Genomic DNA, 13006 nt, shown 5'->3' on the forward strand with positions numbered 1-13006 from the left:
AGGCTGAAGCATGAGAATCACTTGAACCCAGAAGGCGGAGGTTGCAGTGAGCCGAGATTGTGCCACTGTACTCCAGCCTGGGAGACGGAGTGCGACCCTGTCTCAAAAATAAAAAAAAGGCCAGGCACGATGGCTCACGCCTGCAATCACAGCACTTTGTGGGGACTGAGGGTGTGGATCACCTGAGGTCAGGAGTTTGAGACCAGCCTGGCCAACATGGTGAAACCCTGTATCTGCAAAAAATACAAAAATTAGCTAGGCATGGTGGCGTGTGCCTGTAATCCCAGCTACTTGGGAGGCTGAGGCAGGAAAATTGCTTGAACCCGGGAGGCGGAGGTTGCAGTGAGCAGAGATTGCGCCATTTCACTCCAGCCTGGGTGATAAGAGTGAAACTCCGTCTTGAAAAAAAATAAAATAAAGGCACCAGGTCAGCACACCAACAGCACCCCGTGCACTCACTACAGCTGCAACGGGAGCTCAGCTGCCTGTGACAAGTAAGCCACTATCTACAACCTCACCAGCCTGTGTCAAGGAATCTCACTTGAAGAAGAAGAGAGATTCTTCTCTTCTATATATCTACTAGTGGTCTGTCACTAGCGTTTGTTTTCCCCATTGTAGCCTGTTGGAAATAAATACTTTCTCTGGCAGATTCAAATCTATATACAATGCGGATTGTTATTTTTCCACAGCCACAGGCAAAACCAATTAAAGATGGATAAAAGTAAATAATGTTTTAAAAAACAAACATTAGAAGACTGGAAAAAAGTTCAATTGAATATTTATTGTCATTCTCAAAGGTAGATGATTTTTCAAATCTGGAAGTAAGGAGGAAAATATCATGACGGTTTTATCGTATAAAAATGTAAAACTTCTGGCTAGGCGCCATGGCCCATGCCAGTAATCCCAGCAATTTGGGAGGCCGAGGCAGGCGGATTACTTCAGGTCAGGAATTCAAGACCAGCCTGACCAACACAGCGAAATCCCGTCCCTACTAAAAATACAAAAATTAGCTGGGCATGGTGACAGACACCTGTAGTTCCAGCTACTCAAGAGGCTGAGGCAGGAGAATCTTTGAACTGGGGAGGAGGAGGTTGCAGTGAGCCGAGATTGCACCACTGCACCCCAGCCTGGGTGACAGAGAGAGACTCTGTCTCAAAAAAAGAAAAAAGGAAAACTTCTGTCCACCAGGGAAAAAGAGAAAAAACAACAGTGCACAGACAAAATTAAAAGGTAAACAATAGTTAGTAAAGAATAGTTCTGCAAATTTAAAAACAAGAATTCCTTGTCAAATCAAAGTTGCTAGTGTGGTCCAGGTAGTGTTTTCACAGCATGCTCCTTGGCCAGATTCCGGAGTAAAATCCCCACCCAACAAAAGAAATGTTCCTTTTTGAGTGCTATCAACGACTAGCTGTGACCTTGAGGAAGTTACTTAACTCCTCTGTATCTCAGTTTCTTTATAATATGGGGACAATAATAGTACCTGCCTCTTTTTTATCATTAGGGCTGCAAGAGCCACGGGTCCTACTAGGAATTAATTGTCCTTATTTTTTTTTTTAGAAACAGGGTCTCGCTCTGTCACCTAGACTAGAGAGCAGTGGCATGATCATGGCTCACTGCAGCTTTGAACTCCTGGGTTCAAGTGCTCCTCTTGTCTCAGACTCCTGAGTAGCTGGGACTATAGGCACATGCCATCATGCTTTCCTAATTTTTTTTTTCTTCTTTTTTTCTTCTGTTTTTGTAGAGACAGGATCTCACTATATTGCCTAAGCTGGTCTAGAACTCCTGGATTCAGGCGAGCCTCCCAACTTGGCCTCCCAAAGTGCTGAGATTACAGGCATGAGCCACCATGCTCAGCCTAATTGTCTATACTTACAGAAAGAGGAAATCAAGGGTTAGAAAGAGAAAGGGGAGCTATGGTGGTTGACACAGGACAAGTACTAGGGAGGAACACACAGAGATAGGGTTGACAGAGTTCAAGGAAGTATAGCCAGCCAGGTTCTACAATGCTCCGGCATGAAGCTACCCTTGGTAGAGGTAAAGACTTAGAACTTAGGTCAGGGAGTTGTCAGGGGACCCTTAACACTCCCCCTTATCTACTATAACAGAAACAAAATTAGTTTTTTCTTCATCTTCCTGGGCTTCTTGTAGTGGGTGTGGTCGTAAAACTAAGTTCTAGTCTATGGAATATGAGTGGAAGTGGTGGGTGCCATTGCTGGGCTGACATGCATTGTGTTCGCTCCTTTCCAACAGCTGGAAATTGGACCTAATGACTCAACCTGGACCATGCAGATGGCAAGCGGCCTGAAGATAGGGCAGAGCCACTAGACGGAAAGAGCTTGGGTCCCAGAATTACTCTGTGGAGCAGAGCTGCCAACCAACCTGGAACACCCACTCTGGCAGTTTTGTGAGCAAGAAATAAACTTCATTATTCTTTACAGCACTAAATTAACAGGTCTTGTTACAACAATTTGGTCTGCCCTAATACAGCAATGTTGAGCTAAGCCCATTGATAAATGGCACTAAGATCCTTTCCTACAGAAATATCCAAAGCATTCCAGAAGTTACCCTACCAACAAACAGCAGGAGACAACACATTCGTGCTGAAGGCTACACATACAATTTAAAGGCTACTGCTAGGCTGGGTGCCGTGGCCCACACCTGTAATTCCAGCACTTTGGGAGGCCAAGGCAGGCAGATCACAAGGTCAGGAATTCGAGACCAGCCTGACCAACATGGTGAAACCCCGTCTCTACTAAAAAATATAAAAATTAGCCAGGCATGGTGGCGTGTGTCTGTAATCCCAGCTACTCAGGAGGCTGAGGCAGGAGAATTGCTTGAACCTGGGAGGCAGAGGTTGCAGTGAGCTGAGATCGTGCCGTTGCACTCTAGCCTGGGTGACAGAGTGAGACTCCGTATCAAAAAAAAAAAAAAAAAAAAAAAACAATAAATAAAGGCTACTGCCAAAAGCGCTTCCCTTTGGCCTCGTGGCCTACAGTAGGGGTTGGCAAACTTTTTCTAGATATTGTACATGGCTTTGTGGGGCATTTAGTTTTACAACTACTCAACTCTGCCATGGTGCAGTGGCTCATGCCTGTAATCCCAGCACTTTGGGAGGCTGAGGCAGGTGCATCACTTGAGTCCAGGAGTTCAAGACCAGCCTGGCCAACAAGGGAAAACCCTGTTCTCTAAAATTAAAAAAATTAAAAATAAATAAAAGTAAAACTACTCAACTCTGCCACTTTGTTAGCACAGAAGCCATCATAGATCATACTGAAATGAGTGGGTATGGCTCTGTTCCAACAAGTCATGATTTACAAGAACAGAATGTAGGCTATCTTTGGCCTGCAGGCCATCGTTTGCTGACCCGTGGCCTACAAGGACCCCTAGAATTTCCACAGTTAGACAATCATTTGTTTGGCCTATATGTAGGAGGGTCTTATTAAAATGTAAACATAGCAGTAATGATTTGTGTTCTAATGACGGCCTTATGGTATGTTGCACCTCATTTTCTTGAGAAAGCTACATTATAATAGGTTGACACTCCTGACCAAGGGTCTAAGGTTTAACTTATATAAAAATTATAGCCATCATATTTAATCAATTAACTTTATACTTGCCCAATGTAATGCTTTCTAAAACAGATAAGCATACTTTAACAGGAAAATACTGTGAACACTCATATCAATTTTTTTTGAGATAGGGTCTCACTCTGTATCCCAGGCTAGAGTGCAGTGGTATGATCTCAGCTCACTGCAGCTCCACCTCCTGGGTTCAAGCGATTCTCCTGCTTCAGCCTCCTGAGTAGCTGGGACTACAGAAGTGCACCACCACGCCCAGCTAATTTTTGTATTTTTAGTAGAGATGGGGTTTCATCATGTTGGCCAGGCTGGTCTCAAACTCCTGACCTCAAGTGATCCACCCACCTTGGCCTCCCAAAGTGCTGGGACTACAGGTATGAGCCACTACACCCGGCCTCATATCAATTTTATTTAAGACATTTCTAGAGAAAGTTATGATTGATTGCTCTGCTGCCATGGTCCAGATGCTGGGTTAGGAGCTTTAAATACATCATCACGAAAACTCCTAAGGTGCCTCACAGAGGGAAGATTGAAGTTTAGAGGGGTTAAGTAATTTGTCCAAGGTAACCCAATCAACTGATAACTCCGCCAGACATGTTTAGTTTCAAAGCCTCTATTCTCATGCCACAGCATCCTGCCCAGGAAAAGGAAGGACATGGGTTGAAATTTTGATGGGAGACTAGAGGCTGGCTAGAAGAAGAGGCCACATGAGTTCTGCATCTCAAGGCATAGGTTTCTATGGTCAAAAGCATCAGGAGTGAAGCCTGGCCACTGTGCATTTGTCAATGGCCATTCCATGAATAACTGGCGTTATTCATAGTGGCATTACTTGCAACAGCCAAAAGATAGAAACAATCTAGCTGTCTGCCAATGAATAAATACACAAAATCTGTTATATCTTATGATAGAATGTTATTATAGAAAGGAAATTCTGATACATGCTACTACATGGATAAACCTTCAAAACATTGTGTTAAGTGAAATAAGCCAAACACAGACAAATATTATATGATTCCACTTACATGAGGTTCTTAGAACAGGCAAATTCATAGAGACAGAGCATAGAGTAGAGAGGTTAGGAACAGGGGAGATGAGGAGTTATTTCACGGGCACAGTTTGGGATGATGAAAAATCCTGGAAATGAACAGTGGTGATGGCTGCACAACATTATAACACTGTAAGTACACTTAAGACTACTGAATTGTACACTTAAAAATGTTTAAAATGGGCCAGGTGTGGTGGCTCATGCCTGTAATCCCAGAACTTTGGGAGGCTGAGGCGGGTGGATCACCTGAGGTCAAGAGTTCGAGACCAGCCTGACCAACATGGTGAAACCCCGTCTCTACTAAAAATACAAAAATTAACCGGGTGTGGTGGCGGGCGCCTATAATCCCAGTTACTTGGGAGGCCAAGGCAGGAGAATTGCTTGAACCCAGGAGGCAGAAGTTGCAGTGAGCCGAGATCGCGCCACTGCACTCCAGCCAGGGGACAGAGCGAGACTCCGCCTAAAAAAAAAAAAAAGGTTAAAATGGGCCAGGTGTGATGGTTCACACCTGTAATCTCAGCACTTTGGGAAGCAGAGATGGGTGGATCACTTGAGCCCAGGAGTTCAAGACCAGCCCAGGCAACATGGTGAAACCCCGTCTCTACAAAAAATATACAAAAATTAGCCAGGTGTGCATGCCTGTAGTCCTGGCTACTCAGGAAGCTAAAGTGGGAGGATCACTTGAGGCCAGGAAGCAGAGGTTGCAGTGAGCCAAGGTCACACCACTGCACTCCAGCCTGGGTGACAGAGTGACACTCTGTCTCAAAAAAAAAAAAAAAAAAAGTTAAAATGATAAATATTGTTATGTATATTCTACCAAAAATTTTTTTGAAATAGGAAATGTAAAACTGTTTCCACCAGCACATCACTCAGGTCAGAGAGAGCCACCAAGCAGCAGGCTCCCTAGGGGATCCTGGTTTTGAGAGACCAGCTGTCCTCAGACAAGGGTGCTGGTGTCTGCAGAGCCCAAGGGGGCTGAATGATGGCAGTGAGTCTGGCAATACAGACGATACTGATTCTTCATAGAGTTAAACTCTGAGCCACAGTAGGCAGAGCCCAGCTCATGCTGGTCATTATGATAAAGTCCTGGGCGCAAGGATGTGGGCGCTCCATTGCAAGCAGTGAGTGAACCTCAGACACCGTGGGAAACAGAAGATTGACAAGACAGAATCCTGGTGTGAACGTTTCCACAGGATGGGGACAGAAACGTGTCTTTCAACTACCTGTGGTATCCACCAATCCTCTGGTAAGAAGGGACTGAAGGCTCATGCCAGGGCCCACTGCATGCGACACAACATTGTCCAAACAACAAGTGCCTGGGACTATTGAACACTGCCCATAGCTCCAAGAAATATGTTACACATTTTTATCGTTAATACTTTGGAATGAATTAGCTTGCTAAGGAGATAAGCATGTTAATAACTTCCCAAGCCTAAAGAAAGAAGATCCAGGTGAATAAGTTTTTGTTTTTTGGTCTTTTTTTTTTTTTTTGAGATAGGGTCAGAGAATCGCTGTGTCACCCAGGCTGGGGAGTGCAGTGGTGCAATCTCCGCTCACTGCAACCCCCGCCCCCTGAGTTCAAGCAATTCTCCTGCCTCAGCCTCTTGAGTAGCTGGGATTACAGGTGCCCACCACCATGCCCGGCTAATTTTTGTATTTTTAGTAGAGACAAGGTTTCACCGCGTTGGCCAGGCTGGTCTCAAACTCCTAGCCTCAGGTGATCCGCCCGCCTCGTCCTCCCAAAGTGCTGGGATTACAGGCCTGAGCCTCTGTGCCTGACCCCAGGTGGATAAGTTTCGTAGGAGACAGGGATAGTATTTAGGAAGAAGCAAAGGATAGAGCCTAAGTGGACAGCCAGAGTGAAGCCCAAGAGGGCTGGAGGCTGCAGGAGCGGAGGCTCTGAAATATCCAAAGGAAGCTCAGAGGGCACAAAAGAGGAGGTCTGGCTTCTTTCCAAACGTTAATGTCCATGAAATGGAGCCATCTAACCTCCAGAGAGTAGCGAGAGCCTCTCAGCAAGTGCCCTTCCCTAGCTAAAGCAGGGGCCCTGGAGCCACAGTTACACTCAGGCAAGCTTGTTCTCATTTTTAGGCCTCATTGATGTGTATAGGTAGCATGACATGACAATGACAGGAAAGACATTGGGACTTTGGAGCCAGTCTTTGGGATGCATCCTGCTTCTTCCACTTACTGGCTTAGGAATTACTTAAACTCCCTGAGAATCAGCTTATTCCTTCATAGAATGGGTTAATATCAACTTAAGGTAACACCATATACCACCACAGTAATTCCTATTGGGTAAGTAGGTGCTATGGATTGAATATTTGTGACCCCCACCCCACCCCACCTGGAATTCATATGTTGAAATTTAAATCCCAATGTGATGGTATTAGAATCACCTTTGGGAGGTGATTAGGCCATGAGAGCAGAGCCCTCATGAATGGGGTTGGTGCCTTATAAAAGAGGCCCCAGAAAGCTCTAGCCCCCATTCTGCCATGTAAGGATACAAGAAGTTGGCAGTCGCGACTCAGAAGAGAGCTTGCAATCAGGCCGGGCGTGGTGGCTCACTCCTGTAATCCCAGAACTTTGGGAGGCCGAGGCAGGTGGATCAGTTGAGGTCAGGAGTTCAAGCCCAGCCTGGCCAACATGGTGAAACCCCATCTCTACTAAAAATACAAAATTAACTGGTGGCGCATGCCTGTAGTCCCAGCTACATAGGAGTCTGAGGCAGTATAATCGCTTGAACGTGGGAGGCAGAGGTTGCAGTGAGCCGAGATCACGGCACTGTATGCCAGCCTGGGCAACAGAGTGAGACTCCATCTCAAAAAACACACAAAAAATAAGAGAGCCTGCATCAGAAGCCAGCCATGCTGGCAACCTGATCTTGGACTTCCAGTCTCTAGAACTTTGAGACATAAATTTCTGCTGTTTATAAGCCACCCAGCCTGTGATACCCTGTTAGGGTAGCCCACTGCCTACAACAGCAGGTAATACTTAATGCCATGTCCAGCACATAGTGACAAGTTCCACAGATGTTCATGTCCTTCTCCCATCCCTAATTCCAGTCTTGTGCTCTGCCTACCCTGGAGTGAGCATGTTGCTATTTCATTCATTCTGCTCTCTGAATTTGAGATGTCAGAGGCCAGTGCTTTCTTTTTAGCCAGCCCTGTAAGGATTTGTAGCCTTTATTTTCACACTGCCCCTCCTCTGAGGCCCTCTAAGGGCTTAGCAGCCTCCAAGGGGGAAATATAAACAATTTCTATTTTACCAAGAGGCAAGCTGGAACACGATGCAAGATCAGCTGTTTTTCCAAAAAAAAAAAGAAAGAAAGAAAGAAATTTCAAATTTTCTTCCATTCCCATGGTTCATTCCACTGTGTTAATGGCTGTCCTGGAAACCAGCTGAGAGCAGCCAGCAATCAGGGACCACTTCAGGCTCACAGGGACTGCTGAGCAGGGGCTGGCAGGAGGAAGATTTTCAGTCATCGCATCTTCTGCAACCCTCTCAAACTGCCCCTCCCAAATGATGACACTTTCAGCTCAGGAGTCATTTCATTCTGAAACAATTGCCAAGCACCAGGCGTGCCCAGCCTGTGGACGGGAATGAATGATGTGCTTCCTCTGATCTATGTCTCTCCCTTTGAGAAAACACCCATTGCTAAGTGATGTTAACCTCTTGTATCACCTCCTATTTTTAGCCTCTTGAGTGAGTGATAAATCAGGTTATAATCTGACAGGATGTTTAAAGACATATTAGAATCAAATTAAATGACAGGGCCTCAGACATCATATGCACTTTTAAAGAACAGAGCCAGAACACATTATCCCTGCCCAGTTCCAATCCATACCCACTGAAACCTAATTTTTATAAAAGGACGTGGCTTATGTCATAAGGTTGACGCTAAGATTAACTATGTCTCCTCCTATTTTAATCAAGCCCTATGTACCCAGCCAGCTCATTCCAAAAGCTGGAGATAGAAATGATTTCTCTGGAATATTATCATTATGCTGTGAGCTCAGACACTGCTGGTAGAAACCATACTCTCATCCATATCTGTAGGGAGCACCTACTTCATGACAGCCACTGTCTGGAGCACTGGGGGGACAGCGGTGAACAAAGAAGATATCATTCTTACCCTTGTGGAGCTAGCTTAGTGAAGAGATAGATGTTAAACAAATAACGCAACAAATAAATGGCTGGGTCGCTGGGTTCCACTGTTGAAATTATGCTATTTGGCCTCTGTTTCAGTCTTTCTCTTCATCCATCCCTTATAGCTCTACTGTCTTCTATTTGGCTTCATTTTCCATAAGATTCTACATGACTAAGGTGGCCGCTTGCAGCTCCTGATGACTGTGGTGCTAAAGAATGATGACCCCAGAGGAATGACTGTCCCCAGAGTACCAGAAAAGTTTCAAGGAGGATGCTGACTGGCCCGATTCAGATCACTTGCCCGTTCCTGGACCCATCATGGAGAACTGAGGAAGAAATAATCTGGCCAGCCCAGGTTGCACGCACACTCTCAAGGTGGGAAGAGGGAGGGGTGGTGTTGATGTCCCTGGTTGGTGCCCCTGGCACCTTATGGCAGAGCAGGATTCCGATGGCACAGGAGAGAGTGGTTTCCCAAATGAAAGGATGGTAGGCTAATGAATGTTTGTCCACTAGTGTTAGAGAGTTGATGTTTAAAGCTGGTCAAGTCAAAGAAGAAAAGAGGTAGCACTGTAAATTGTGTTTGTTTGTTTTTTCAGTGTTTCTTCCACCTCATCTTGAGGCGTGCAACATGGTAGAAAGAGAGAGGCTTTCAGGACCAGGCAGATGTGGGCCGACATCCTGCCCCATCACTTTTTAGAGGCTATGTGGCCTTGCACAAGTCATCTAACCCTCTCTGAGACAGTTCTTTGCTGGTATCACGGCAACAGAAGCTCCATATGGGAAGATGAAGTGACAGGATATATATATATATATATATATTTTTTTTTTTTTCTTTTTGAGACAGAGTTTTGCTCTGTCACCCAGGCTTGAATGCAGTGGTGCAATCTTGGCTCACTGCAACCTCCGCCCCCAGGTTCAAGCAATTCTCCTGCCTCAGCCCCCTGAGTAGCTGGGATTATAGGTGCCTGTCACGAAGCCCAGCTAATTTTTATATTTTTAGTAGAGATGGGTTTCACCATGTTGGCCAGGCTGGTCAAGTGATAGAATTTAAAGAAGTAGGCCAGGCATGGTGGCTTACACCTGTAATCCCAGCACGTTGGGAGGCCAAGGCAGGCAGATCACGAGGTCAGGAGATTGAAACCATCCTGGCCAGTATGGTGAAACCTCAGCTCTACTAAAAATACAAAAATCAGCTGGGTGTGGTGGTGCACACCTGTAGTCCCAGCTACTCAGGAGGCTGAGGCAGGAGAATCGCTTGAATCTAGGAGGCAAAGGTTGCAATGACCCGAGATTGCGCCACTGCACTCCAGCCTCATGACAGAGCAAGACTCCATATCAAAAAAAAAAAAAAAAAAAAAAAAAGAATTAGAATTTAAAGAAGTACCCCCATTGCCGGGAGCACTGGAGGTATGTACTGGATGGTGGGTATTTAGAAATCTCCCTGGAGTATCATGTTCTGTAACAAGCATTGTAAATAGCCTCCAGAACTGTGCAGTGGGGTGAGTGAGTGATGCTTACAGATAAGAGAAAGAAACGAAATATAAACAAATAAATAAATAAGCACTTCCATTTATTTATAAACAAATAAATAAATAAATGATAAGTGCTCTGATGGAAATAAACAATGCGACAAGATGATACAGAGTAATAAGGGTGGAGGGCTCCTTAGACAGGTGAGACCAGAAAAGCATCCATGAGAAGATGACCTGTGAACTGAATCCTGAAAGATGAGAAAGGGATTGCTATGCAAAGAACACAGGTAGAGGGTTCTAGACAGAGATAACAGCAAGTGTGAAGGCCACGAGGCAGGAAATGGGTGGGTGTGTTGAAGAAACAGAAGGAAGGCCAGTAGTTTGAATCGTGAGATTAAAGAGGTGGGTAGGAAACAGATCATAGAAAGCCTTCTAATACACAGTGAGAAGTTTGGGGCCAGGTACCAGGGCTCATGCCTGTAATTCCAGCACTTTGGGAGGCTGAGGCAGGAAGATTGCTTGAGCCCAGAGGTCAAGGCTGCAGTGAGCCCTGATTGCACCACTGCGCTCCAGCCTGGGTGACAGAGTGAGACCCTATCTCAAAAAAAAATTAAAGAAAAAAAAAAAAGTAATTTGGGTTTTACATTGCATTATATATCTGGTTAAAAATTCTAATAAGATAATTAAGGTTGTTGGGTAGAAAAATAGGTAGATAAGGGCATATGTGGAGTGGAGACTGGTTAGGAGACCATTGCAATTGTCTCCAGTATAGACAACTGGGGCCCAGCCTAAGGTGATGGTACTGGAGGTGGGGAGAAATGAATGGATTAAAGATGTTTTTGGTGGGCGGGGTGTGGGCTGATCACTCGAGGTCAGGAGTTCAAGGCCAGCCTGGCCAACATGGTGAAACCACGTTTCTACTAAAAATACAAAAATTAGCAAGGTGTGTGGTGTGCACCTGTAATCCCAGCTACTCGGGAGGCTGAGGCAGGAGAATCACTTGAACCCAGGAGATGGAGGTTGCAGTGAGCCGAGATTGTGCCACTGCACTCCAGCCTGGGTGACAAAGTGAGACTCTGCCTCAAAAAAAAAAAAAAAAAAAAAGATGTATTTTGGTTATAGGACCAGGAAGACTCAGAGATGGATTTGTACATGGGAAAGGAGTGAAAAAGTGGAATTAAAGATAAATCTTGACACTGGGGTATAAACAACTACCTGGGAGAATATGGGGCCATTTATTGAAATGGGGAAGATTTGGGATGAAAGAGATTTAAGATATTGAGTCTGAGATGCCTATAGGGTCTTAGATAGTAGTAGGGATTAACACATCAGATGGGCAAGTTTGGGTCTCAAGGGAGAGGCCAGGGCTGGGGTACAAATTTGAAGGCATGGGCAAGGATGAGATCTCAAGAGACTAGATGAGAAGGGAAGAGGGGCCAGCCTTTAGGCTCTCCTATCTGAACTTTGAGACCCACAGGAAAGCCAGCAAAAGAAAAGGTCTAGGAGGGAAATCACGAGAGCTGGAGTGATAGAGACCAAGAGAGGAAAATATTTCAAAAAAAGGAAGCATTCAACTCTGGTATAAGATGTTGAAAGATTAGTGAAATGAGGACAAGAAAACCAACTTTAAATTTAGAAGAAAAAAAAGATCTACCCTTTACAGTGGTGCCCCCAAACTGATCCTTCTAAAACAAATCTGATCATGTTACTCCCTTGATTAAAATATTCAAGCCTGGCACAGTGGCTCGAGCCTGTAGTCCCCACTACTCGGGAGGCTGAGGCAGGAGGACTGCTGGAGCCCAGGAGTTCAAGACCAGCCTGAGCAACACAGTGAGACCCTAGCTCTTAAAATGTTTTAAAAATTCAGTGGCTCATCACAACTTTTTTATTTTATTTATTTATTTATTTATTTGAGACCAAGTCTCACACTATCGTGCAGGCTGGAGTGCAGTGGCGCGATCTTGGCTCACTGCAAGCTCTGCCTCCTGGTTTCACTCCATTCTCCTGCCTCAGCTTCCTGAGTAGCTGGGACTACAGGAACCCACCACCACGCCCGGCTAATTTTTGGTATTTTTAGTAGAGATGGGGTTTCACCGTGTTAGCCAGGATGGGCATCACAACTTCTTAACAGCTTCATTAACAATTTGGCCTCCATTTGCTCTCATTCCATGCCCTACTCTGCCAGCTCTTCCTATGAGCAGTGACCAGATTCCTCCTGCCTCGCTCGGCACCCTCTCTGTGTCTGTGCTCACACTGGATCTCAGTCTGCTTGGCCCTTCTCTTGCCCTGGTGGATGTGCACCCCTGACCCAGCTGAGCTGCAACTCCATAGGTGAAAACTTCCCTGATTCTACCTCCAGACAGTGTTGTTTGAGGCATTCTCTAGGGACTCACAAACCTCCTCCATGGATCTCTGAAATAGTATGGTACTTCTCAGGTTCCTTTTTTTTTTTTTTTTTTTTTTTTTTTTGACAGAGTCTCGCTCTGTTGCCCAGGCTGGAGTACAGTGGTGCATCTCAGCTCATTGCAACCTCTGCCTCCGGGGTTCAAGCAATTCTCCTGCTGCAGCCTCCCAAGTAGCTGGGATTATAGGTGCCCACCACCATGCCCAGCTAATTTTTATATTTTTAATACAGATGGGGTTTCACTGTGTTGAATGCCCGACCTCGTGATCTGCCTGCCTTGCCCTCCCAAAGGGCTGGAATTACCAAGCGTGAGCCACTGTGCCCGGTCTCAGGTAGCATTTTAATCATTGTCATATTC

Source organism: Chlorocebus sabaeus, chromosome 11 (assembly GCF_047675955.1).
Source record: "Chlorocebus sabaeus isolate Y175 chromosome 11, mChlSab1.0.hap1, whole genome shotgun sequence".
NCBI classification, from domain to species: Eukaryota; Metazoa; Chordata; class Mammalia; order Primates; family Cercopithecidae; genus Chlorocebus; species Chlorocebus sabaeus.